This window comes from Dermacentor variabilis, chromosome 2 (assembly GCF_050947875.1).
Source record: "Dermacentor variabilis isolate Ectoservices chromosome 2, ASM5094787v1, whole genome shotgun sequence".
NCBI classification, from domain to species: Eukaryota; Metazoa; Arthropoda; class Arachnida; order Ixodida; family Ixodidae; genus Dermacentor; species Dermacentor variabilis.
Genome location: NC_134569.1, coordinates 102,694,406 through 102,720,449, shown reverse-complemented (window position 1 = coordinate 102,720,449; position 26,044 = coordinate 102,694,406). Strand labels below are relative to the sequence as shown.

General features: G+C 46.9%; 1 protein-coding gene across 3 annotated transcripts in view; it reads left to right on the top strand.

The window, feature by feature from the left end:
- The window catches only part of LOC142572431 (progranulin-like), a 461,641-nt gene that overhangs the window by 201,924 nt on the left and 233,673 nt on the right, over positions 1-26,044 (top strand). For all 3 annotated transcript variants that reach the window (XR_012826081.1, XR_012826080.1, XM_075681534.1), the window contains exon 3: positions 18,311-18,400. The gene's annotated coding sequence lies outside the window, so the exon portion shown is untranslated. The remainder of the gene's footprint in view (positions 1-18,310; positions 18,401-26,044) is intronic.

Genomic DNA, 26,044 nt, shown 5'->3' with positions numbered 1-26,044 from the left:
ATTTACAACTCCGTATTCCGCCCGAGCTGCCACGACGCGACTGCACCCTTCTATTTCGCCTATGGCTTGGAGTAGCATGTTCAAATGCGTACTCTTTTCTTATCGGAATGTCCAACAGCCCACTTTGTGACTTCTGCGGATGCAATTAAACAATCGCGCACCTTCTTTGTCAGTGCTCTCGTTTCAACCCGCACGGAGCAGTCCTCTCAGCCACCCTTGACAAACTGGACAAGCGTCCAACGACAGAAAACAAGATCCTTGGAAACTGGCCTACGCGAACACCAGCGCGATCGGCTATGCAGGCGCTGCTGCGGTATTTAAAGGACACTGGACTTTCTGACAGATTGTCACTTCACTGTATGACGCAGGATTGTACGGTGACACCGCATAACACTAGGAACGCCTTTGCGGGCTGCGTGACAGTGCCCACAGAAACAGTTTGTGTGTATGTGCGTGTGTGTGTAGTTATTTTTCTTTTTTTCTTTTTTTAGTCCTCTCTCTCACCTATCGCATCCCCTTGCCCCTCCTCCAGTACAGGGAAGCTAACCGGAGATATTCTCTGTTTAACCTCCCTGTCTTTCCTTGGCCTTTCTTTATCTCTCTCTCTCTCTCTCTCTGGAGTTGAGTGAGGAGATTTCTGCTCTTGAGAGATTCCTGTCATTGTTCTTTTGTGATGGGTGGAGAGGCGTTAAGGGCTGGGCACGGCCAGAGCATGTGTTCAATAGAGCATGAGTCATGACCACAGTTGGGGCACGACTGCGAGTGGTAAGGATCTGTCCTGTTAAGGGACTAAGGAGTGGGATACGAACGGGTATGCAGAAGTCCCAGTGTGCTAGCCTGAGGTTTGTTCAATTTGGGGTGAGGGGGTGGAAATGTCCTCCTGCCCAATTGATAATGGGAAACAATTTCGTGGACAGTACATAATGGATCTTTGTGGATGTGATACAGCGTGATACATCAAATCGCGCACTCTCCGGTGGGCCTGCTCGTTATAATTACATCCAAGCGGCTTAACTGAGCTATCTAAATGGCCTGGCAACCACGAGATGTAGTACCCTCCTTCGCTGCTTTCCCTAGTCCTTTGAAGTGCTTTAATCACAATACTGTTCGCCTGTTCAGATACGAGGGCGGACGAGAAGGATCTAACCGCCGTGCGCGAGTCCGAGAAGACGATAGCGGGAACTTTTGAGCTGTGAAAAGCCAGAGCAATCGCCGCTTCCTGCGCCACATGGGCAAACTTCGTATAAACAGAGGATGCATTGACCAGGTTGCCCCCCGCATCTACCACGGAGACAGCGAATTTTTCCCCACAGTCATATCTGGCAGCATCGACAAAGAGGGCATCTAGTTTCTGCTGATTGATTTTTTTTAAGGATGGACTTGGCTCTCGCGAATCTTCTACCCTCGTTATGCACTGGCTGGATGTTTCGCGAGGCGGGGTCAACCATGATGCGAGTTCTGGTTTCCCGGGCCAAGCTAACTTTGGTCGCTGGTTAATGTTTGGGTTGGGTTCCCGCTTATTCTAAACTCTTGATCCCTGGCTTAGTGGATGAAAGTCTCATTGTTTGAGCCGCTGTGTGAGCTATTAGTTCATCGATGGTGTTATGGAGTCCTAGCTCCAGCAGCTTCTCAGTGCTTGTTGACTACGGAAGGCCGAGCACGCGCTTGAGGCCGGTTCTGATTAGCGAGTCGAGCTTGACCTTTTCCGCTTTACCCCAATTAAGGTACGGCGCGATGTAGATAACATGACTCAAGAAGAATGGCTGATAAGCTCTGAGCAAATTGTCCTCTCTGAGACCGCCTCTTCAATTTGAGATTCGGGCTACAAGTCTTAGGACATTACTAACCTGTTCAGTGAGCCTGTTGAGGGCCGTCAAGTTACAGCCCTTGGCATCAATGAGGAGACCCAGAATCTTGACCGAGTCCATCCTCAGTATGGTATGCCCATGTTTAGCTCGAATTTCTATCGGCAGAGTTTCCAGAGGCGCAAGGTTTCTGACCCGTTGTCTGGACTGGCAGTATATCAGTAGCTCTGTTTTAGCGGGGGAGAGTTCAAGGCCCGTGTTTGAAAAAAAGTCTTCGGTAGCCTCCAACGCGCTTTGTAACGAGTGTTCGAGCATCGCTAGTGATCCGCCCGGCGCCCAGATCGTGATATCGTTCGCAGAAATGGTGTGACCCACGTTCGGAATTGCAGCGAGGCGAGTGGCGAGTTTGCGTGTGGCTATATTGAATAAGAGTGGGGAGAGGACCGAGCCTTGCGGGGTTGCGCAGGTGCCTAGTTCGCGGGGTCCTCTCGTGACCGTGCCTATATAGTCTGAGGTGTGCCTTGCGATTCGCGAGGAAAGATCTGGTGTAATCATGAAACCGCTGACCCTGGTTGAAAGTGGAAATCTCCGTCAGAATGTGTTTATGCGCGACCTTGTCGAATGCCTTGGAGAGGTCCAGTGCGAGGATCCCTCTCACGTCACGAGTAGGGTTATAAAAGATTGCTCTCTTAAGCAAAAGCATAGCGTCCTGTGTGGACAACGCCTCTCTAAAGCCGATTAGATTGTGTCTAACGAGCTCCTTGTTTTCAATATGTTCAGTGATCCTGTTATGTATCGCGTGCTCCGCAACCTTGGCGATACATGATGTAAGGGAAATAGTCCGCAGATTATTTATATAAGGGGTTTTTCCTGGTTTGGGTATGAGTACCACTTTTGCGGTACACCAGTCTATCGGGACCTGTCCAGTTTTCCATACGTCATTGATTTTGGCCCTGACTATCTCGATTGCCATATATATTGTCTAGGTTCCTGAGGAGTTTCTTCGTGATTCCATCAGGTCCCGGGGCTGATCTGCCATTTAGATTGAAGAGAACGTGTCTGATCCCTGACACGGTGAAAGGTTCGTCCAGATCAGGTGCCGAGAATCCCATGTAGTTCACACGCTCTACCGGGCGATCCGCGTCGTTAGCGAGGGGGAGATAAGTATGTGCTAAGTCGTTGGCTAATTCCCTGTCGGTGAGACCGACTGCGGTTTGCTTCTTTATGAGCCTATCCGTTGCAAGGCTAAGGGTGTCCTTAGACTGTTTATTGTTGAGAAGACTTTTCAGTAAGCTCCATTTGCTACCTCTTCACATACGCCCGTCCGTTTCGGTACACGTCTCATCCAATTGCTGCCGGGCGAGCTGGGCCGAATATGTTTCAATCTTCTTGTTAAGAGCGCGATTTGCGATCTGAGTCCACGATTAAGCTTTTGGATCTTTCACCTGGCTGAGAGGGCGTGTTTGGCCTCCTGAAGGTGAGCGAGTCTCGAGTCCATTTTAGGAATTTCAAGATCCGTAATGATTTCTTTGGTTGCTCCTTTAACTATCATGTTCAGATTCTCTAGCATATCTCCATACGTCTCGTCTGGCGGGACTGTTTCATTTCTGATTTTTCGAGAAAGGTCCCAGTCCACATACTCATACCTCGCGCGTGGTCTGGGTTTGACACGCAACAGAATTTCAAGTATGTAATGGTCACTACCTAGCCCCTCCTGGAGGTTGTCCCACGTGCCTTCGATACCTCGGAGGAAGGTGAGATCGGGCGTCGTATCTCGACTGACCGAATTACCGGATCTGGTGGAGAGCCTTGGATCTGTGACGAGTATTAAGCCGAGCTCTGCAGCGTTGAAGGCCAAGTTCGTCCCTTTAGAACATTTATAACCGTACCCCCATGCCGTATTGCGTGCGTTAAAGTCACCCGCAACAACGAGAGGCGCGCTTCTCACCGCCCTAGACTGGTGCCTAGAAATATTTTGAAGTCTCTTTTCCTGTCCGATCGTGCGCTGTACTCGTTGAGAATGAAAATGCTAGAATTGATTGTTCTGTTGGGTACGATCTCTATTAACTGGGCCTCGAAGCCCGCTTTGTACGCGCGGACCTCGTGCTCAACGAACGAGATGTTCTTTCCGATTAGGGTAGTCATACCTCTGCCCTTTTCTCTCCTGTATGCTACCGTGGGGTACACCGAGAGGGAAATTTCTGCTGTACGTAGCGTTTCCTGTAACAGTATAACTTGCGGCTTGCCTGCAATAGACCTGATAAGCTGTCCCAATGCGGCCCTGCGCCTCTGGAAACTTGCGCAGTTCAAATGCCAGATTTTCATATTGTTGCCGTTCGCGTTCGCCATTTTGCCTACTGAGAATGATAAATTAGCCCTTTAGCCCACCTTTTGCCTTGCATGCCATTGAACTCGAGGGCGTCATGGAGACGTCTAAAGCCTCCGGACTAGATGTTATTACTCTTCGCCTGGTTATAGAGAACATAAATATTTTAGGGCCGGTTTTAGGTCGCTTGCTAATTGATTCTTTGTACTGCTCTAGGTATCGGGCAGCACTAAAAATTTCTAAGGTTGTCCCCATTTTCAAAGATGGAAATCGCCTTGACCTTTGCAACTACAAACCAATATCCAGTGCTCGGTAGGATTAACACCATTTTCGAAAGGATTCTAGCCTAAGGAGTCTATAAGTTTATTGATAAGCATCAGGTTATGTACCAACAGCAACATAGGTTTCGTCCAAATTATTCTACTTCGTCAGTAGCCTTAACATAGACTCAAATAATTGAATTCTGCTTTGCAAAATAATATGCTTGTTGGAGTAAGCTTCTTGGACCAAAATGCCTTCGATATGGTTCATCACACTGCACTTAATAAATCAAAGCTTTAGGGTTTCCGTGGGACCGCATTTGATCTTCTTTCTAGTTATGTTCACAACCGTGTACAAGCACAGTCAGTGTGAACATTATTACATCACCATCCAAGCGTGTGAGCACTGAGGTCCCACAAGGGTCCGTCCTCGGGTAAATATTATTTTCTTTATATGTTCACGACTTACCACTAATTATAACATCAACTAAATTCCGTACGTATGCCGACGACACTTTCATTGCGGTTACAACTGACGTTTACGATTTAGAAGCTAACACAAACGAAGAGTTGAAAAAGTATATCAATGGTTTTTAATTAACAAACTTGCAAATAAAGTTAACGAGCCTAAACATGCCGCATTTCGCACACGTAGCAAGTCCCTTCCTTATGAACGTTTACACTTATTAATAAGCGATAATCCATTGGATGAAGCTAGTCCATTTCAATATTTCGGCGCGTTATTTGATAACAACCTGCGCTAGCAAGAGCAAACTTGTTTTAATTTCATAATTTATTTATTTATAAAAATACTGAAAATTACATGCGCGTAGTATATATACATAAGGAGGTCCCATAGTCGAAGACTGTATCGGGGCCTCCTACAGTAGGCGTAGTATGCGCAAAGCTGTCAACGGAATGCTACGTACTCTCACAAGGTCAACGTCATTTCATATAAACACTCTCCGTAATTTATATTTTGCATTCATCCATAGTCATCTAACGCATTGTAAATAATCTTGGTGTGCGACTTACAAAACCTATTTTGAACCGACCCGCTAACTACAGAAACCAGCTTTGAGAATAATTACTCACTCAAGGTAAAAAAATAAAATCATATTCTGGCTTTGCTTAGCAGAATGAATGTGTCGCCTTATGATATGATACATTAATCAAAAATTGCCGGATATGTTTTTAGTGTCGTGAAAAATAGTCTACTGTTTCATCTGTTTCTACTAATTTTTACTCATCCTCTTTTGCGACCAGAAACGAAACGTTCGGATATCTTAATCTTTATCCTACTAAGAATGTTTACCGTCAGCGTTTAATTCAATTTACTGGGACTGCAATTTGGACCAAACTATCGGTAGAAATAACACAGGCGAACAACCTTTCTCCAGTACTTAAAGAAATATTTTGTTGGGGTAAATAAAACTTTTTGATGTTACTGATCATGAGGGCTATACTCTGTCATTTTCAGCATATGGTAATACACTCTGTAATTCGTTATAATGCGAACTTATTGATAAGAATAACTAATTGTTGGGTTAATTGGTCTTGTATTACCTGCGAGGAAAATTAGCGCTCAGAAGATATAGCGAGTTATTCATAAGATTTATTTCACCACTGCTTGTACATTTTTATATTGACGGTAATTTGATGCTTTCATATTTTAGGTACTTGTGTTTATCTTTGTTTCTTAAACATGTACTTGCGAATCATCTAGATAGATATATGTTAACTTTGGGTGCATTTCTTTATATGTTCGACCAGTTTTAATGTAAAGTGAAAATAATGCCTGCATACTTGGGATGTATACACGATGATCCAGCTAGCTTTAGCCACAGTTTAAAAATATGCGAATGCCACGCAGCTGGACAGAACCAAGGTAAAGTTCTTTGCCGTCGCTTGGATACGCTCAAATTACTCTTTTTTCATTGCTCCTAATTAGTTAATCAGTCTTAACTAATTAATCAGCTTCCCAAATATTATAATTAGATGACAAGTGTCAATGGGAAAATTGTAGAGCAACATGAAAAACTCCCGATATAGCTTTCTGTTGCTCAATACGTGCTCCGTACATAAGTTCTTTTCGAGCGTGAAAGAAGGCCGCAAATGCACGCAAAATTGCCGCGCGACTGGCTGCTCGAGGCACTTTGCATCCATTACATTATACCCGGAATGTATAGTTACACCAGAGTCCTTCCATGTTTTAAGCACTATGGTTATACCCACATTACCTCCACGGTGCACATAAATCACACGTACATATAACTGTAAATGAACTATATAGCAAGCAGTCCTTTATGACCACAGCGGGAACACACATTAGCACCCTCCCTGTCTAGCACTATGAACCACGCTCAATTGCATGTGTTGTCATAAACGCATGCATATTTATCGCTTCCGCCTTTTCTTGTCCTGAAACTATTGGCCAAGATAGTGTGTTTAGAGATTTAAAAAGATCAAGAGTCATTCCACTTTTTGAAGGTGGTTGACCAGCGAAGCTGTTTAGCACGCGACACGGAGGTGACACATAACTTTGAACAAAGCTACGAACTCATTTATTGTCTTGATCGGGGGTCATTATTTCACTCGCAACTGCAATCACATTCTTTGATTATGTCACATCGATGTACGTATGCCGCTGGGTGGTCGGTTGGACCGGATTGGTGTGGCATCTCAAGGGATATGGCTGCAACACGGAACGCGTAAACCGCTCCCTTTTCGGTACCTATACATCCACATTGAAATCCCCGGCAATGACAACAGGGGTAGTGTCATCGCAGCTAATTCACACAAAGTGAGTAGCCATGAGCCTTACGGGACTACGAGTCATTGCATTTTTCGCTTGCTTACGAGGGTACGAGCCATTGCTCACGGGGGTATGAGCCATTGATGATGACGCTTTTCAACATGCTGTTCTGTGTGTTGTGTGCGTGATTAGAAAGAATTTAAGCACTGTTCCCTTCACTTTGCAGAGTGCTTGTAGCCTCCGCCTTAGCGAGCTAACCCGCCGTGGTTGCTCAGTGGCTATGGTGTTGGGCTGCTGAGCACGAGGTCGCGGGATCGAATCCCGGCCACGGCGGCCGCATATCGATGGGGGCGAAATGCGAAAACACCCGTGTGCTTAGATTTAGGTGCACGTTAAAGAACCCCAGGTGGTCGAAATTTCCGGAGTCCTCCACTACGGCGTGCCTCATAATCAGAAAGTGGTTTTGGCACGTAAAACCCCAAATATTATTATTATTAGCGAGCTATGAGCCACTGGGCTTTTTTTTTTTTTTTTGCTTACGGGGGTATGAGCGAATGATGATGATAGTTTTTGTTCACAGAGAACAAAAATGCACGGAACCCTAGCGATATATACAGCTTTGCTGTAAAAAGAGGTCCTTGGTTAGCGAAACCTGTTTTCAGAGCCACTTGTCAGCCCTGTCGCACGATTGCAGTTAGGCTACAGGAACCCAGAAACGCCGAACGACCACCGGCGGCACTTGTAGCGCTTGATTCCCGTTTGCTTTCGCCGGTACACGACAGGACCGTTTCGGCGGCAACGAGTCAGCCGGCGGGTCAACGAACGCCCGTTGCAGACACGACATACGGCAAAGGAGAATAATGCGTCGTCGCCGCCGCGCGGGCTCTCGGGTGGTCGCGCCTCACTGTCGTCACCCACCGCGGGTTGACACAGCCTCTGCGTGGAGGGGGTCTCCCTTTAGTGTGTCATTCATCGGGCGACCGCAAACACGCATCTCGTGCCATCATTTCCCCACCGCCGCCGCCGCCGCAGCAGCAGGATGAAAACCGCGGAGAAGCGAGCGAGCGTGGCCTCACGGTCGCCAAACGGTTCGCGCACGACGGCGAAGCCACGGTCATAAGCGACGAGTGCGTCGTAAAACGGCACGCGTACTCGCTCCTTGCCACCTCGCGCATTGACGCGCACAAACACACAAACACACAGACAAAGAGATAGAAGGGGGCCATATTGTGAGTGCCGTCGACAGTGTCGAGTCAGGAGTTTCAATTAGGAACGCCTGTTTATGGTCCCTCCTCTCCCTCTCTCCCTTTCTGCTCAACCACGGGGGAACGAGGGCTGGAGGAGGAGGAGGAGGGAACGATGGAGTGCGTGGTGGCCAGAGGCGATGATCCGTTCGCCTATGCCTCCTTTCTACAGAGAATGAGAAACGCGCGCCGTGCTCGGCCGTAAACAGAAAAGCCTTCCCCGATGGTCGGGATTATAAAGACGGTCGTTCGTTGGCTGTAGCAGCGAACGCTACTTGATGAGAGGGGTCGCGCTAATAAAGGCACTTCAAGGGAAAAAGAGCTGGCGCCGCTGTTCCTCTTTTGTGCATATACATATGCACATTGCAGCGACTGTGCGTGCGGCTGGCCGATGGAAGAATGCAGCCCGGAGAAAAACCCGCAGGCAGTGTATGTATCGTACGCATAGTCGTAGTTTCGTACAAAGGTGTCGATCCCCTCTCACACGCACCCTGGTATCCTGGTATCCGACGTTATCGCACCCTGGTGGCGATAACGTCGTTTTCTGGATATATTTCTACCCGTAGCTCGTGACCTCTGTGACGAACACTATACTCATTAATATATGTATTTACCCGATCCTTCAACTTGAATATGCGTTGTCTCTCTTGTATACTCTCAGACGTGTACAGAGAACATGGTTTCCCACTGTCATCTATCTCCTCCCTTTCTCACGGTGTAGGGTAGTCAACCAGAAGCTTTGCAGTTCACATCTGTACCTTGCTCGCATCATATATTTTTTTCTCTCACTCTCTCTCTCTTTTTCAGTATATTCCAAATCCACGATTGGGATATAAGCGCAATGGAAGTCCTAAGGGGAACAGAAAATTCACAACGTCATTTCACAATTCCCAACGTGACAAAACAACGTAATTTTATAGTGCCTCCGACACTTGCCTTCATCCTGCCGACACCTCCATGGTGTCAACGAAGGATTAAAAATTCTGATAGAACATATAGCTATTGCTAACTGCCAGTATCAATACGATATCATTTGAATGAAAACTCGCTCGCCTGCAAACTGTTTTGGTATATGTACTACGCGGGTTTTTTTCATATTGAGTCGCTTTGGCATTCCGTCGATTCGCTGTCCACAACAGATATAACAGCCGTGCGTGATAAAGCCCGAACCGTACCTGCACAATTCTAAATTTTGAATAGCCCCCGAAAAGACGCGCTCATTGAAGTCTTCTGTGCTGTAGGCACCTAAACTGAGCTGGTCAGATACGATAGCTTTTCTTTCATCAATTCCGCGAACTAATTGTTGCCGGGGTTAGCTATGTCAATATTAGTCCCCCGTCACTACAATGAGGGCCCATGGCGCATGATAGTGGGCATCATCATAAACATCATCATAATCATCATAATCATAATCGTACAGACATCATCACCATAATTATCATCATTATTATCGAGGGCATCTACATAGTCTTCATGCCATTGTAATCGTTATTCCGTCATCTTCGCCACGTCGTCGCCGTCATATAATCGTCTTCTATATTTATTTTTATTTAGAAAACACCTTACAGGCCCTGTCAGGCATTGAGTAAGGGGGGCAATGTAACAAAGAACTGTTAAGTACAATGGAAACAACTCAAAAATAAACCTAAGACAACTGTACAGTGGCTGAACTAAAAAACAAAACAAAGCACATCATGATCAAACATAGCAGATATATAAGAGGAATCAGATTATGTAAAAAACACGCACAGGCGTTCCCGAAATACTTTACGATCAGTTTTCGTGACGATATCATCGGGAAGACCATTCCAGTGGGATATGGCACGAGGTACAGCAGATAAATTGAAAGCAGTGGTTTTACCGAAAATGCGCTTGAAGCTAAAATGATTATGTAATCTTGAGGACGTACGGACGGAGGTTTCGGTGGGTAATATGGATGGCTTATCGGAATGAACATATTTGTGAAATAGACAGAGCAAAGCAACCTTGCGGCGGATGTCTAGGGGCCGTAAAGAAATGTCGAGCTTGATCTGCGTTATACTTGACTTTCGATAAAAATTCCGAGTTGTATATCGGGCAGCTCTGTTCTGGATGCGTTCCAGCATGGTTATTAAATATTCTTGGTGTGGTGACCATATAGTAGATGCAAATTCTAAGTGCGGGCGTACGAATGTAAGGTATGCTAAATTACGCACGTCAGTAGATGAATTTTGCAAGTTGCGCCTCAGAAAGCCGAGGGTTTTAGATGCAGTTGCGCAAATTGTAATGATATGTGGAGACCAAGAAAGGTTACTAGTGAGGTTTACACCAAGGTATCTGTAAGTAGTGGTACGTGACAGGTTCGTGTTATTTATGATGTATGTGAGTGTGGAGCTAGTGCGCTTGCGTGAGAACGATATCTTATTACATCTGGAAGGGTTAAGAGACATTTTCCATTTATTACACCAGTCGGTAATAATGTGAAGGTCATGCTGCAAGGCGGTATGATCGTTAATGGAATTCATTGGTCGGTAAACAACGCAATCGTCGGCAAACAGTCGTATGCAAGAGGAAATGTTTGATGGTAGGTCGTTAATAAATATTAGGAAAAGCAGAGGCCCCAACACACTCCCCTGTGGTACACCAGACGTGACCTCAGTGATAGGAGAAGGACAATCGTTAACAACGGTAAATTGGCGACGAAGCGATAATAAGTTTCTAAGCCAAGAAAGGGTTAGTGAGTCGATACCTAGATGAGATATTTTCGTCAGACATCTTCGTCATGCCGCTGTCGTCGTTATCGACGTCATTATGTTTCATCACCTTCATCATCGTCATTTTACAGTTTGGTGTAGTCAGGTCATCGCCGTCTTGCCGTCATGTCGCAGTCGTCGGTTTGTCGCTACGTGTCGTCGTTGTCATGTCATTGAGCAGTCGTCATGCTCATGTCGATATGCGTGTCATCATGCGATAACGTTGCTTCGATACACGCGATGTGTGCACATCAGGCTACATCAGGCAGAATTGTGGCGCCATCTCTAGAGCCCTAGCTCCAAATGAAAGCCAGAAGTTCATAGATGAGAGGAGATGAAGTAGGAAGGAGGAAGGCCGGGAGATCAGTCAGCCTAACGTCCTGTTTGCTACCCTACACCGTGATAAGAGGTTAAGGACGGAGAAAGAAAGGAGGGCGAGAGAGAAGGGAGCAGCAATGGAGGGAAAGTAGTAGGAGACACTATAACGTTGCGCGCATGTGGGGCTGCCCTCACACCTGCAATCCCTCGCTGAGGTCAGTTGATTCCAGAAATTGTAACATTGCTCGTGTCGCTTAGTGATCCCGCAATGCATGAGGCCATGGTCCAGGAATCGTTGTCTCTGAAAGTGGTCTAAACTCTAGCTGGTTTAATTCAGTCCGAAGACTGTCCCCGCTTGATGTGGGCTGCCCTTGCTCCTGCAATCCCTCACTGGGGTCAGTCGATTAAGAGAAATTGTAATATTACCCATGTTGCTTAGTGATCCTGCAAAGCATGAGGCTATGGTCCAAAAATATTTGTCTCTGAATATGACCTAAACTCTAGTTGGTTTAACTGAGTCTGAAGACTGCCTCCGCTTGATGTCATAACGAGTAAGAAAAAAAAAAATGAAGAACGTGTTCAATTGTTCCTTCACGAGCGCACGAGTCGCACATGAGCGTGTATGTCATTCCAACAAGGAATGCCCATGCGCCATTAAACATCAATCATCAATCAATCAATCATTCCAACGAGGAAAAAAGTAGGCTTTCGTGGAAACCCAAACTCAGCAAAATGGGTAAGAGTAGGCAAAGAAATTGTAATTACGTTTTGACGCAGGTGACCACCGAGGCTTCTGTTGTCGACCTTGGAGTTATAAATCCTTTCCGACTACTTCTAAAACAGATACATATTAATGAAAGCGACCTTTTTCCGCCGAAATGGCACATAGGCGCCCTGGTATTCAGGAGTGATCCAGAGGTACATGTTGCGCATATAGCCCGAGTTGCTGCCCCAGGCGATGCGCTGTGGCTTTAGCAAACATCCGGACGCTATTCTACCTACGCAGGACTTGGTAGCATGAGTGTTCCTGCGGCAACTCAGAGCATGAAAATTTGCTTCTTCAAGACGACGTAATAGCAAATTCGAAGCTCGCCTCACTTCTCAAGCAGACACGTGTTTCTTGTTTCTTTGGAAGACGGATTCCCTTCACGCAGCATGGAAATATGCGACGGTGGACAGCTTGATAGTGGCGATGTAACTAGATCTACGGGAGGATCCCATAGTATACCAGGTCGCGCAGCGTCCTCTTTTACCATTGTTAACCTGATTCATTGCAGTGACAACGCAAGCGCGTTACTCGCAAGCTTATCTTATTGCTGTCATCTAGAAACCACCGACCCAGAAGACCGGGCGCGGGCTCGGCTAGCGAGCAATTGTTTCTTGCGAGAAAGGGGAACCGGGAGGCAAGCGCAAGGCAAGGTGCAGCAATGCCGACGTATAGAATGTCTGTACGACGCACATCACCGCGTTCCGCACAGGAGACGCTCCGCGCTCTTTGACGAGCGCGTGATGAAAGAACCACTGTATACACCGCACAAGCCGCACCGACCGCTTTCTGCGCTTCTCAACAGCGGCCGCTATGGGGTTTCGCGCGCGAAGGCACGCGCGAGCCCGTTTCACTTACGCGCAACTTTCTTCAGAGACACCCCCCCCCCCCCCCCCCAGGGAAGGCCTCAACTATTAATCCTTCTCGCCTCTGCGAACGCTCGTACAAGATAGACGGGGCACAGCGCGTGGCACAGCCTGTGGCCCGCTCCTGCGCATCACCGGCGAGACATCTAGAAGCACTGCATTGACGCGCAATGGGGAGAAGGCTTCTCCTTCTTTCCGGCGTCGCAATTCTCCGCCAAAGGACTGGCAGTACAATGTACGGCCGTTGTTTCTCTATAAGGACACGGCAACGTCTCGTCGTCATTCGGCTAGGTAAGGGGGGGGGGGCGGTTGTGGCCGGCGGGTCGACACAAAGCCAGACGTCGCATTCAACGCTGAACTAAAGCTGAATGAGGCTGCGACGCGGCCGACACAATCGGCGCCGGATGACACCTCGCGTCGCCGGTGGCCGATGGCAATCGCTCGGGCCGGACGCCGGGCTGAATGGGCGCGCGAGGAGGGGAACCGACTGAAGCCGCAGCCGCCGATAGCGATCTCGCAGGCCGCCAATTAAACGGGCCGCGCTCTCTCCGTGGTCAGAGCTCGTGTGGCTGCCGCGGCGGCAATTAATGCGCCGGCCCGACGGCGGGCGAGTTGACTTCCGCCGCTGAGACGGCGCGATGCCAGAGGGACCGAGCGCCCGGTGGCTCGTTGTAACTCGCGAGCAGTGGTCGAGGGCGAGGGAAGAGGTGGTGCCGGAACAACGGACGTGGCGAGGCATACGCAAACAGAAGCACGCGCGAACGATGATGAATAAACGCTGCAACCCGCGGATGTTGCGAGTGACATGAATGGCAAAAAACTGCTTTCGCCTCGCGGTATAGAATGCGGCCTATTTTTGTTGTGTGCAGGCGCAAGTGCCGCTTCTTTTGTGTGGAGGTGCGGCGTCTGACTGCTCGACGGTGCACGGCTACACGTGTTCAACTTGACGTATACGTGTCTCAGCTACAATATCGGTGTATACGCATACCCCCCCTTGTCAAAATTGTTGGCATAATTCAACTGCGCTGCACGCCGGGCCGCTTGTGACGTTATTTCGCGACGAACTTGACCGACTGGACGACTAGCCGCTATGGGAAAAAGAATTTTACACCATCGAAAGGACATACCGTCACAGAAGAAGGCCGTGCAAGCACTATTCTGGCCTTGTGAACTAGCACTATCTGGCACTATCTACTGGCCTTTGTGAACGTCTTTAACTGGAACGCCTCTTGTGTGTGTGTGTGCCTCCTTGTGCGCGTACCTTTTTTTTTTACCGTTTTCCTCTTTGTCATCTTTCTAACCCCTATCTCCCATCCCCAGTGTAGGGTAGCAAACCGGAGGCTGATAACTGGTTAACCTCCCTGCCTTTCTTCTCTCTCTCTCTCTCTCTCTCTCTCTCTATATATATATATATATATATATTTTTTTTTTTTTTCCGCCTGGTAACGAACACAAGGTCCTGTAAGGACATCGGTCGACATTGCAGATGATGGTAATCAATGTTGGAGTCACGTGAATAGCTCAAATTCTTAGCAAAGATCATTACATCCTGCTTGTGCGGCATTCTTCAAGTGGTCCCTCGATTACCGCCTGTTTATAGCTGGTTTTCCTCGAGCATTAAAAAAAAAAAACCACCCGTAGATAGTAGCACAATTCCATCTTTCAAGAGGCAGACACTGCTTACACGACATATCACAGTGATTAACAGAGTTCCCCTAAATGGGTTTTTATTTTATAAATTACAGAATTGAAGTCATGCAGTTTTAGAGACATGTCTATTTAGCACTAATCCAGCTGCTAGCACCTGCAGGCTCAGAATTTATGCCTCCAAAATGCGCTGCCAACTGGACCAGAGTTTGTTACTTCCGTACATTACCGAATGACGATCGATGAAGTACGACACTAATTGAAACTCTAATGGATTTCGCGGCGCACTTTTGGGACGAATATTTTGAATCTGGTGCTAGTACCCGGAACTCTGACAGAATTGGCGTGGCCATATTACTGCACGGATTCGAAGTGTGCTTGGTATGCTCGTTGAAGAATCTGCAAATCAGAGCGGCTGCTGTTGGTTTATTACTCGAAGCACTTAATATTCGATCACGTAGAGTAATTAAAAGCCAATATACAGGGCCGCGTCGGCGCTCTTAATCGCGCGCCAACACTGACCAGGAATCACTTCTCTCTTGTTTCTATTATAGCTTCCTTTATCTAGGAGACAGCTCGAAGTCTTCAACCCAAGGTGTGGTATAATCCGTTCGCCCTAAACGAGCGTTTGATACTGATAACTAAGTTGTCGCTGCAACATACATAAAGTTAATAAACAAGTAATTGATAAACCAAATTTAAAGGCTAGTTCCAAGCTAAAGGCACATAAAATGTGTCGATCCAACGCACACGTTGCATTCTATATGTAAAGAGCTAAGTACTATGGACCTAATGGCGGGGCGCACAATGGTCTTCATTTTATCCTGCGTGCCGTGTAATGTAATGCAGCGTTTGCGCACCACGAAGGTCATTCCTTTCATCGCATTCAATTCTGTCTATTTACGCGCTACGCCATCCACGAAGCGACGTTGAAATGCAAACACCGAATCAGATGGATGCATATGCGAGGCGTCGCCGCACCGACGTCACGGTGATCGAAGGGAAGTGTTACGCTTGTCGAGGAGGAAAGAACGGTAACTAGATGCGTACGCACAGAGCAGTACACGCATCTAAATATATTTAAGGGCGCTATACATCTTGTGTCACAGTGAAACATGCCCAGCTGGAGGTATACCCAATGGCCAAGTCAAAGAAAATCGAATCAGGTAAACCAATGTGACCTTTGAATATTCTGCGCTATTCAACGAAGAGATTATTTATTTATTTATTTATTTATTTATTTATTTATTTATTTATTTATTTATTTATTTATTTATTTATTTATTTATTTGAGTACTCTCAAGGTCCGAGGGTGTTGCAGAAGGGAGCAGCAAACAAGCGTCACCGAAAAAAAAAACATACAATTCGGCTTGTAAGAATGCAAGTAAGCTTCAACAGCAGCCTTGAATGCAAGTACGTCACTGACACTGTGACAGAGGCGGGCAGGCGTCTCCATTCTCTGCACGTATTGGGAACAAAAGAGTCAAGAAATAGCTTTTGTCCGGTAGAATGGCACGTGTGTTTTATGCTAGTGATTGGTATCGTTTGATTATGCATATAGGATGATTCTGAAAGAAAATGATGTTTGAGTTGTGCATTTTGATAGGTCTTATCAACTAGAAAGTTTTCGACGTGAAGTGTTGGTAGTAGATGATGCCCTAGATGCGCGCGTCTGAAGAAATGAAACGTTCACTGCGATTTTGGAAGGACTTCAAAATATTTCCAAGACAGTCAATAGCGGGTTCCGAAACGGAGCTGGTACACTCGAGCTATGCCCCCCCCCCCCCACCTCCAAATAAGGCTTTATAGAGAAACCTAAACGAGGGAGGGATTTTGTAAAAATTTCTGCGTAGATGCCCAAGTGACATGGTTCGCCCTGGTAATTAGGTAGTCGATAGGAGTTCGCTAAGGAAGAGTAGAGGTGGTATATTAACGATGATACACTTTCTAAAACACAGCCCTTAAGAAAATAATTGGGAATGTTAGAATTGGTGCAAGACGAAAATCGTGTTAACTCTCATTCATTGGGATTAACTCGCATGCTCCATTCTGCGTACCAGGACGCAATTTCGTTAAGATCCTGTCATAGACTGGTGCCGTCAGCACTATTAGAAGTAACTCGGTAAATTGCGAGGTCGTCAGAAAATAACCGAATTCAAAAATTAAACGTTTTAGACAGGATGCATGAATATACATAAGGAATAACAGAGGACCCAAGAGAGAACCCTGTGGTACACCAGAGGTAACAGGAGCATCTGAAGAATTGCATATTTAGCAGTCATTAGCAGTTACGAAGTGAGTTGTATTACTCAAGAAGGTTTCAACCCATACGAGTATGGTAAGGCTAATATTTAGTAGACTAAGATTTCAACCTGAATAATTGATGAGAAAAAAGGTCAGAAGCTTTTGAAAAGTCGAGAAATATGCTTTCTATAATCGGTCCATTGTCTAACGCAGCGAAAAGATCATATTAAAAAAAAAAAACAAGTTGTTTCTCACATGAGAAATGTTTGAGAAATACGTGAAAGTAAACTAGGTGGGAATAAATAATGTGCTCAAGGATCTTACAGGGGACACTGGTGATATATATGGGTATGTAATTTAGGGGAGACTGTACATTTCCAGATTTAAGGAATGGAACCACTTTGCCCATCTTCCAAACACCTGGCCAACAACAAGATTCTAAGGACTGAGAAAATAATTTCGATAGCATAATAGATTAGTAAGCTTCCGTGCTTTTTTTTTTTTTAACGTAGGAGTGATATCATCCACTCCACAAGACGAAGGTAGTTTCAAATCAGAATTCTTTTTTACAACAAGGCAATCAATACAAATAGGATTCACAGTAAGGAAGTTACACTCAGAAGTACAAAGGAAAGAAAGAGCACATGTTCAAAAAAATGTTCAGTGCACGAATAGCACACTGCAGGTGTGTTAGCGACAACAATAATACCATAATTGACGCCCGCAGCTAACAGGTTCGTCAGCGCTCATCAATTTGTTCCGTGCTATATCAACGTATTCTAGAAGTTCCGAAGAGTCCTTCCGTCTTCATTGCAATTAATCTCCCTTTTCCTGAGCTGCTTTTAGAAACAACCAAAACTCCACCTTGATTTGAGACTACACGCTCAAAGCATGTACTCGTGCCCAGCCCCATCCAATTATATATTTTCTTTCTTTTTTTCCTTTTTCCTTTCTTTCTTCTTCTTTTTTTTTTCGGCGTCAGTAAACACACTTGCGCTTATGTATACGTCTACATGTCGTTTACTCGCTGCGCATGCTTGTCATTGCAAAAATAATAAAAAAAGAAGACTGCTGCCTTGCTATCGTATCACAAGCAACAGAAGAAGGGCTTCTCGAGTAAAAGAAAAAGAAAGCATTAAGTAGAGAGCGCTGTTCGAGAGTGGAATCAAGTCCTGTTTGCTTTCATTTGGTCAAAGCAGACATGCGGGCTTTGTTTTTCCAAGCCGCCGCCGCTGCCGCCGTCATGCCAGCGCATCTGTGAACTCATACGGCTTTCCCTTCACGCCCGCCTCTTCTTAACTTACATACTGAGTGTGCACAAACAAGAATCCCTTGTTTTCCTTGCAGGTCCCCCACACGACGCTCAGTTTGTTTTTCTTACCAGTTTTGAGCTGCGGATTCAACGCACAAAGCGCAAAAGACAAAACTTGAAGGCCGGTAAGTATATGGACAGAGGTATGAGCGTTGCAATGGAACTGAAAAAAAAATTGCGGTTGGGGGGGGGGGGGGAGGGGGTTACAGCTGTTATTGTATAAGCAAAAAGCTCTTGTAAAGCTACACACGCCGCGGGAATACATGGTGTTATGTACTAAAGTAAGTCAGTTTACACAAGAACCGCGCGTTGTCGCTTGCGCCTGAAGTTATTGACAAGTTATACAGCGACTCTAGGCAGTCTAATATGCGACAAAAAAATACGTTGTCGATGAAAAGTAAAAGAATGGTCGGTTTAAGAGACATGGTACGTAGGAGGGCACTATATATGCTTCTCGGCACAAGGAACGACCAATGAGAGTAAATAGAGCGTGTTATTGATAGGTATAGGCGTGCTAGCACGGAGACAACTATAGGAACGAAAAGTACAACGCAAATGCCAGCTTTTCGTTCATATACCTGTGTACGTGTTAGCACACGTACCTTTCAGCCACACGAATACCCACCAACATGCTCAACTGTCTGTCTATTTAAATACAGCGCTATTTCCAAGGCAGGAAATGTGTACGGGGATCATCAATGGGATACTTGCTTTCGTGGGCGTGTTTTCGCTTTAGGAAGTGCGGTGATACAGAATTACGCAAAGCGCACGCACGCACACACGCCGCACAAACGCAGACACATGCAGTCACGTGTACGCTCGCACGCTCAGGCAAACGCAGGCTGAGAGGCGTACACAAACGCTAAAGCAAGGAAAGGCCGGTATACAAATGCAGTCCGCAGAGGCGGAGAACTGGATCGGACCGGTGGGGTATCAAATTTTGTAATTTGGAGGTTGGTTCTATCGCCACAGCATATTATCTTTTTTCTTTGTTCTCCATGTCTCATCGATGTCTGTAGTTATTTCACTAATGTTCATAGGAACGGTCCTAAATGCCAGCTGAGCCTTAAACAGGCCTGTTCGTGTTCTGCTTTTTTGGGTATCAATAAACATTATTATTATTATTATTATTATTATTATTATTATTATTATTATTATTATTATTATTATTATTATTATTATTATTATTATTATTATTATTATTATGTTGTTGTTGTTGTTGTTGTTTAAACATATAAGTATCACACAGAGAGGAAAATAAGCGAGCCAGCAATTGTTTTACAGAACATATACGTCACTCTAACCCGCTTGAAGAGAACAGAAAAAAAAGAGAAAAGGAAGAGGAAGGGGATGAAGAAAGGGGTAAAAGGACAAACATGCGGGGTATGAGGGCTGTGACAACAAGAGGCTGCGAAGAAGGAAAAAGTTAACACCGTAAAGACGAAAATATAGACGTGCATTATTCCCGAACGGATTTCACACAGGCACACTGACAGGTTCCCTAGCGTGTCGACAAATGTTTTGTTCCCCAATTACTCTTAGAACCGCAACGCTTGGGTCTATTCAGAAGCCTGCAACCCGAGAACGGACATCCCGTACGCGCCCAGCGGCCTGGGGAGCTGGAAGGCTTCGTTGCGTCACAAGCATGCAGCCGTTAGCACAACCCGTCGCAGGCGCATTAAGCGAGACGCGCTCGAGTGTCGCCTCCGCTGGTCATCATCAGCCCGTTGCAGCGAAGAAGAAGAAAAAGAAAGGACAAATGCGACTTCCTCTCCGGGAAGGCTGTTCTGCATCTACGGTCTCGCCCGGTATGTATATAGGAGCAGCGACGGGCCACAGCTGAGTGACCACCGCGCCAGTGTTTCCGCGGCGGCGCACAATGGATCGAGGAGCAGCACTCGAGTCTTTTGCCCCTTGGGGTCACCGCGGTGAGCCGGGGCGAAGGGCACAGTGCCGCGCAACAGCCATCCTCCTCCTCTTCGCATGGGAGGAGAGTGAAAGGCGTGTGCAGACACGTACACGCAGAAGGAGCTCGCTTCAAATCGAATTAGGCGACAGAAAGAAGCGGTCGTGTTGTCATGCAAATCGATGCCGCTACACGCCCTTTTAAACTTGGCGCGCGCGCGTGCGGACACTCTTGTGTTTTGTGCTGCGTGGATGCATCGCACGCTGCCATTGACGCGGTGCGCGTTTGAGGTGAGAGCCACCCGCCGAGCTTTGGAGATCTGTTGTGAAGGCCCCGCCTGGGGTCCCCGCGTTGCTCCGGACGTTTGTTTTTTTCGTTGCCCTTCTCTCTCGCTCTCTCGCTCGCTCATTCATTCATTCATTCATTCATTCATTCATTCATTCATTCATTCAGCGGCGCACTGAATGCACGGTAGAAAAATTAAAAAAAACTTTCACGCGCGCGTTATCTGTGAAGCACGTGCCTTTATTTGCAGGCGCTAAACGCATCGCCAGCCTTGCTCAGTGTCGAGCTGCTCGTCTGCGCATCAATAGTAACGGGAACAACAGTTAGTCTATGCGTACTATATTAGATTATATAGAGGCCGGCAACTGGTGCTGCCTCTGCATGCAGTGCAAAGCGCCAGTGCAAAGCGCCGCCTTCGTATGTGGTATACACAGCACCCGCCGAATTCGGTAGTGAAATCAAGAACAGCACTGTGCATAGCACCCCACAATGTGATACAGTGGTGCCACGTTGTCATCGTCTATAAATGGGAAAGTAAACAAGCATGAAGTCTCATCTGCATACCACCGCAGAAAGTATATGAAGAAGGGCCTCCCCCCGCCCCCCCCCCTCCAAAAAAAAAGAAAAAAAGAACAGACTGGCATCGTAGACGTCCCAATAGTTGTATTGCTGTGTCACTTCACAAGTCAGTAACCAAGCAGACGTCACCGAAGAATGGCTTACGTATTCGTAGTGAGAGTTGTCACAACTGTTGTCGAGCTGCTTTGTGAAATCGGGACGTTTGTTGGTAACGGACAGCAAGTGTCCTTAATATTTTTATTCCTCTATAAAAAACGACCTAAGAAACTTTCTAAATGTTTTAAACGACGTTATAGAGGAGTTATTAAAAAGTTCGACTTCGTCCTGTCATCTGCTAGCCACCTGGTTAGCTCAGATGGTAACGTGGCTGCCTCGGAAAGGCCGTGGTCCAGGGCTCGAGTCCCGGACCACGACGAATTTTTCTTCATCTGCGTGCGAGGCTTTTCATTCGAGGAACTCGTATGGGTTTCCTTTGTAGCAAGTGCTACAATTGGGTGGATGTCTAATTTTCCATTGATTAATGCTTTGATTCTATTGGGAGCTATCTTGGTGAATATTTCATATACTGAAAGCAACCTAATGGGCCTATAATTATTTAATTACTTAATATCTCCCGTCTTATGAATTAGTATAACGTTGGCATTCTTCCAGCTGTCTGGTACACTCGAAGTCGTGGCTCATTGCGTATAAAGGGCCGCAAGCTTTTCAAGCATGAAGTATTCTCCATGTTTGATTAAATCAACTGTAATTCCATCTTCTCCTGCCGCTTTCTCCCTGGCCATGTCTTGCACGGCCATTCTAAATTCATCGCTAGTTATAGAAAGACCCTCTGTACCCATTTCATCAATATTTCGAATGAAGGTAGGGTAGCTGATCTGGGTACTGTACAGGTCCGCGTAGAATTCTCCTGCTACTTTTACTATATAATCGAAATTGCGATGGCATTATCCTGCTTATCTTCAAGTGCATACATCTTGTCTAGTCCTATGGCGAGTTGTCTTGTCATCGATTTCTTGCTTCGGCCATTTTTTACTGCTTCCTTAATCTTTCCCACGTTTTAATTTCGAGTATCACTTACTTTCTTCTTGGTTATCAGCTCTGACAGTTCAGTGAATTCTAATATCTTGGGTTGGACACATTCATGCTTAGTCGTTCCTTTATTAGGTCCTTTATCACTTGGGAGAACTTACCTGCTGCTTGCCTTGGTGTCTTACTTCCCGCTGCAATGGTTGCTTCTGAAATCAGCCTGGTTACGGTTTCATTAATTACCGCTACGTTAATCTGCATCTTCCAGTTTTAAAGCTGGAAATTTATTTGCGAGCACCAGCCTGAAATCGTCCGTTTTTAAACTTACTGCGTCTAGGTTCGCCTGTTTCTTGTTGTCTAATTTCGCTCTTTGTCTCTTCAAATTGAGGACAATCCTAGAGCTCACTAACCTGTGATCACTGTCCTTTGCTCTACTTACACTTCTACATCCTACACTATCTTCGGGTCGGCAGAGACTATGAAATCTGTTTGATTTCTTATTTCTCCATTACGGCTTTTTCAGGTCCACATCCCGTTACGGCGCTTCCTCTTTTTTCCCTTTTAGAGTGCAGCTCTTTGGCGTCCGTTCCTGGGTTCCGCGTCGTCGTCGGCGTTGTCGTCGGCCTCGTAACCAGCTCCGCCCCCCTTTCATCCCCCCAGCGCTAGCAGCGACCGACTGATACCGCTGGATGCCGCTGACGCCGCTAGAGAGTCAAGATGACGTGACTGCATAGAACACCGTCGCCGCCATGCAGAAAGAGGAGGAAAGGGTCCCCCCCCCCTGTTCTTGTGTGGCGGATAGGGTGCTCTTCAGTTGCCGACGCGCCGGTTATTTCACGTAGGCCCCGGCACGTCGACGAATACGTGACCACCTTCCCACGGCTAGACCTGGTTCTTAGCGCTGCGGAAGCGAGGGTATCATATTGTTTGTGTCGGCATCGGCGGCGTTGTCCCTGAAACCAACTCCGCAGCTGGGGTTGACTCACTATCGGCGTCAGCGGCATCAGTCAGTCGCTGCTATCTCTTCCCTCCTCCCTTTATCGTGTTGTCCGCTTGCTGCGCGCGCTTCTGCCCCCATCGTTTGCCGCTGGGTGTACACGCCGCCCCCCTCCCCCCTCTTCCTGCGAGTCTCCGGTTGTCAAAGCGCCGGCTCGAACTTAATTCCTTTCTTCGCTCCTCCTCCAATGCAACCCCTGTGCGGTGGCAATCAGAGAGCCAGATCGGTGGCGGCGGATCTGTATATGTGCACCGCCCGAGCCGAAATTGCCGCTGCCGTTCGCCCTGTGCGGTGGCAATCAGAGAGCCAGATCGGTGGCGGCGGATCTGTATATGTGCACCGCCCGAGCCGAAATTGCCGGTGCCGTTCGCCACTGCGAAATTATCTGCCAGTTCTTTCTGAGCCATGAGCGAGACGACCGATGGAAGTCCTCCGTCTGCTGCTGCTGCTGCTGCTGCTAAACGAGCTGCCAGAGCAGAGGCCCAGCGCCGTCGCCGTCAGAATCCAGAGGTGCGTGCCGCCGAAGCAGAAGCTTACCGTCACCGCCGTCGAGATGATCCAGGAGTACGGGAAATATAAAAAAAAAATTCTGTGATAGCGCATACATGTGTTGCTCGATTTCTTTGCCTCAATCTATCGAAAAGGTGAAACAGCTTATTTGCTGCGCTCAAATTTCGCATTAGGAAGTAACGTAATCGTCGGTAATTTTTTATTTCTTTCCCTCTTCCCCTTCCCCCAATGCCGAGTAGCTGGCTAGAGGAATATACCTCAGGCCGACCTCTCGGCATTGTCACTTTTCTCATTGCTAATCTAACCTCAGGTAGCATGCGATGGTTTATTTCCCAGTTGAATTATACCAAGCTCACGTATCACAGGACGCTTTGCGGCAGGAAGAGAGAGAGAGAGAGAAACGAAGAGGGAAAGGTAGGGAGGTTAACCAAGGACATGCCCGGTGGCTACCTCCACACTTGAGGAGGGGAAAAAGAGAAGAACAGATAAGGGGGAAAGGGAAAATAATAGTGTCGCAAGTGTATCTCGCCAGCACCCAAGGTTAGCCCTACACTTGTGAGTCGGTTATTCACGGCACTGGGACGTCTCCACGTGCCTTTACTATCAAAATTTTGCAATGAGAGCGTCACTCGTCACCAGGCACTTACGTCACTTTCTTATATCTATAGGACCCGAATTCCACCTCCTAACTTACCACCAAACCCTTCCCCCGTGCAGGGTAGCCAACCGGAACTGCCTCTGGTCAATATCCCTGCCGTTATACGCAACCTTTTCTCTCTCTCTCTCGCTCTCTCTCTCTGATTCCTACGCTGCGCGAAAGCTTCGTCACCGGTGTTTCGTCTCTAAGTTCACAGGCATGAGACTCCAAGCTGTCCTCTTCCGTTTCGCTAGAAGGGCCGAGGTGGCACTGAAATTGATCACCAGCTAGCGTCGTCGTTTTGGAAGAGATGGTCACGATAGCTGCTTGAGATATCTTATGCAAGTGACTTCTGCTGGAGAGACAGATAAACGGAGTGGAAGAGGCAGGGAGGTTAATCGGAGAAGATTCTGGTTTGCTATCCTGCGCTGGGAGAACGGTAGGGGGAAATGAAAGACGGAAAGAATAGCGGAGAGAAAAAGCAAAGGCACGAAAAAAATAAATCATTTGCTTTCCGGAACAAAAGGGAAGATAGTGCCGCATGTGTCCACTGCGGCAACGAGGAAACTATCGCACACGTTCTTTGCCATTGTCCCCGACACAGCGCACACCGGCAGTCACTAGCGACCGCGCTGGCGCGTCTTCACGATAGGCTTGTTTCGGAGCAGGCAGTCCTGGAACGCCGAACTATGCAGTCGTCACAACACAAGGCAGTTATGGCACCAGGCACGTGTGTGTGTGTGTGAAAACATTTATTGGAATGAGGTCCGGAGGCTCGACTTCTTAAGTCAAGGCGGGCCGCTCCCACGTTGGCACTGTCAGGCCAAGCCTTTCAGCGACATCATGGGCCCTCTGGACGGCCCTTAGTTGGTCCTGAAACAATGGGCTTTGAATCCTTTTCTCCCACTGTGTCCATTCTTCAACGAGGTTGGGTAGAATCGCGGGGCACCCCGCCAGCATATGTCTGATTCCAATGATGCCATTACAATCGTTGCAGTTCATCTTAATCTCCCTCTCTGGATATATTTTATTAAGGGTGTACGGTGTGGGATATGTACCTGTTTGCAATAAGCGCAGTGAAACTGCCTGAGCCCTGTTCAGTTTTGAATGTGGCAATGGGAATTGCCTGCGTCCTAAATAGTAGTGTTTGGTAATGTCATTGTATGTTATTAAATGATCTCTAGATTCCCTGGCTTGATGGTGAACGGCTCGGTTGTGACTGTCACGGTTAGCAAGTCCTCGTGCCAAGTCATGAGCAACCTCAATGAGGTTGCTCAATGAGGTTGAGGGGGGGGGGGCAACCCAAGGTAACTTTTCTATGCAAATGTGGGGGGTGGGGTGTACCTTTACTAGTACAAAGGTGAATAACGCCCATCATTCGCCATCAAAACGCGTAAACCCACAAAAGAGAAGTGAGTGGTGTATTTTAAAAGGACGCCTGTGCGATACGCCTCTCATTTACTTGGCGAACAAAGAATCACGTCAAATGGACTCGCACAGGAAAGAAGCGCAGGAAGAACACTGCCAAGAACAAGTAAACAAGCGAAAGTGTAAAATAAAGATTACTTTAGTGGAATAGAACCTTAAAAAACAGCAGTCGGCAACTAAGGCACACGGACCGCGCGGAGTTGTGTTACTCCGCCAGCCAATCACAGAAGCAAAGAAAATCGTCGTCATGCGGCCTTTTCAAAATGGTGTCGTACTTGATACCTCCGGAGCGTCTGCTGTTCTTGAAGAGTCTTTTCATCGGCGGAAGCAAGGAGGTGTGCAACAGACATGGACAAATTGTATCGAGTCTGAGCATTTCACTCTTCAAAAGTCTGCAGTGC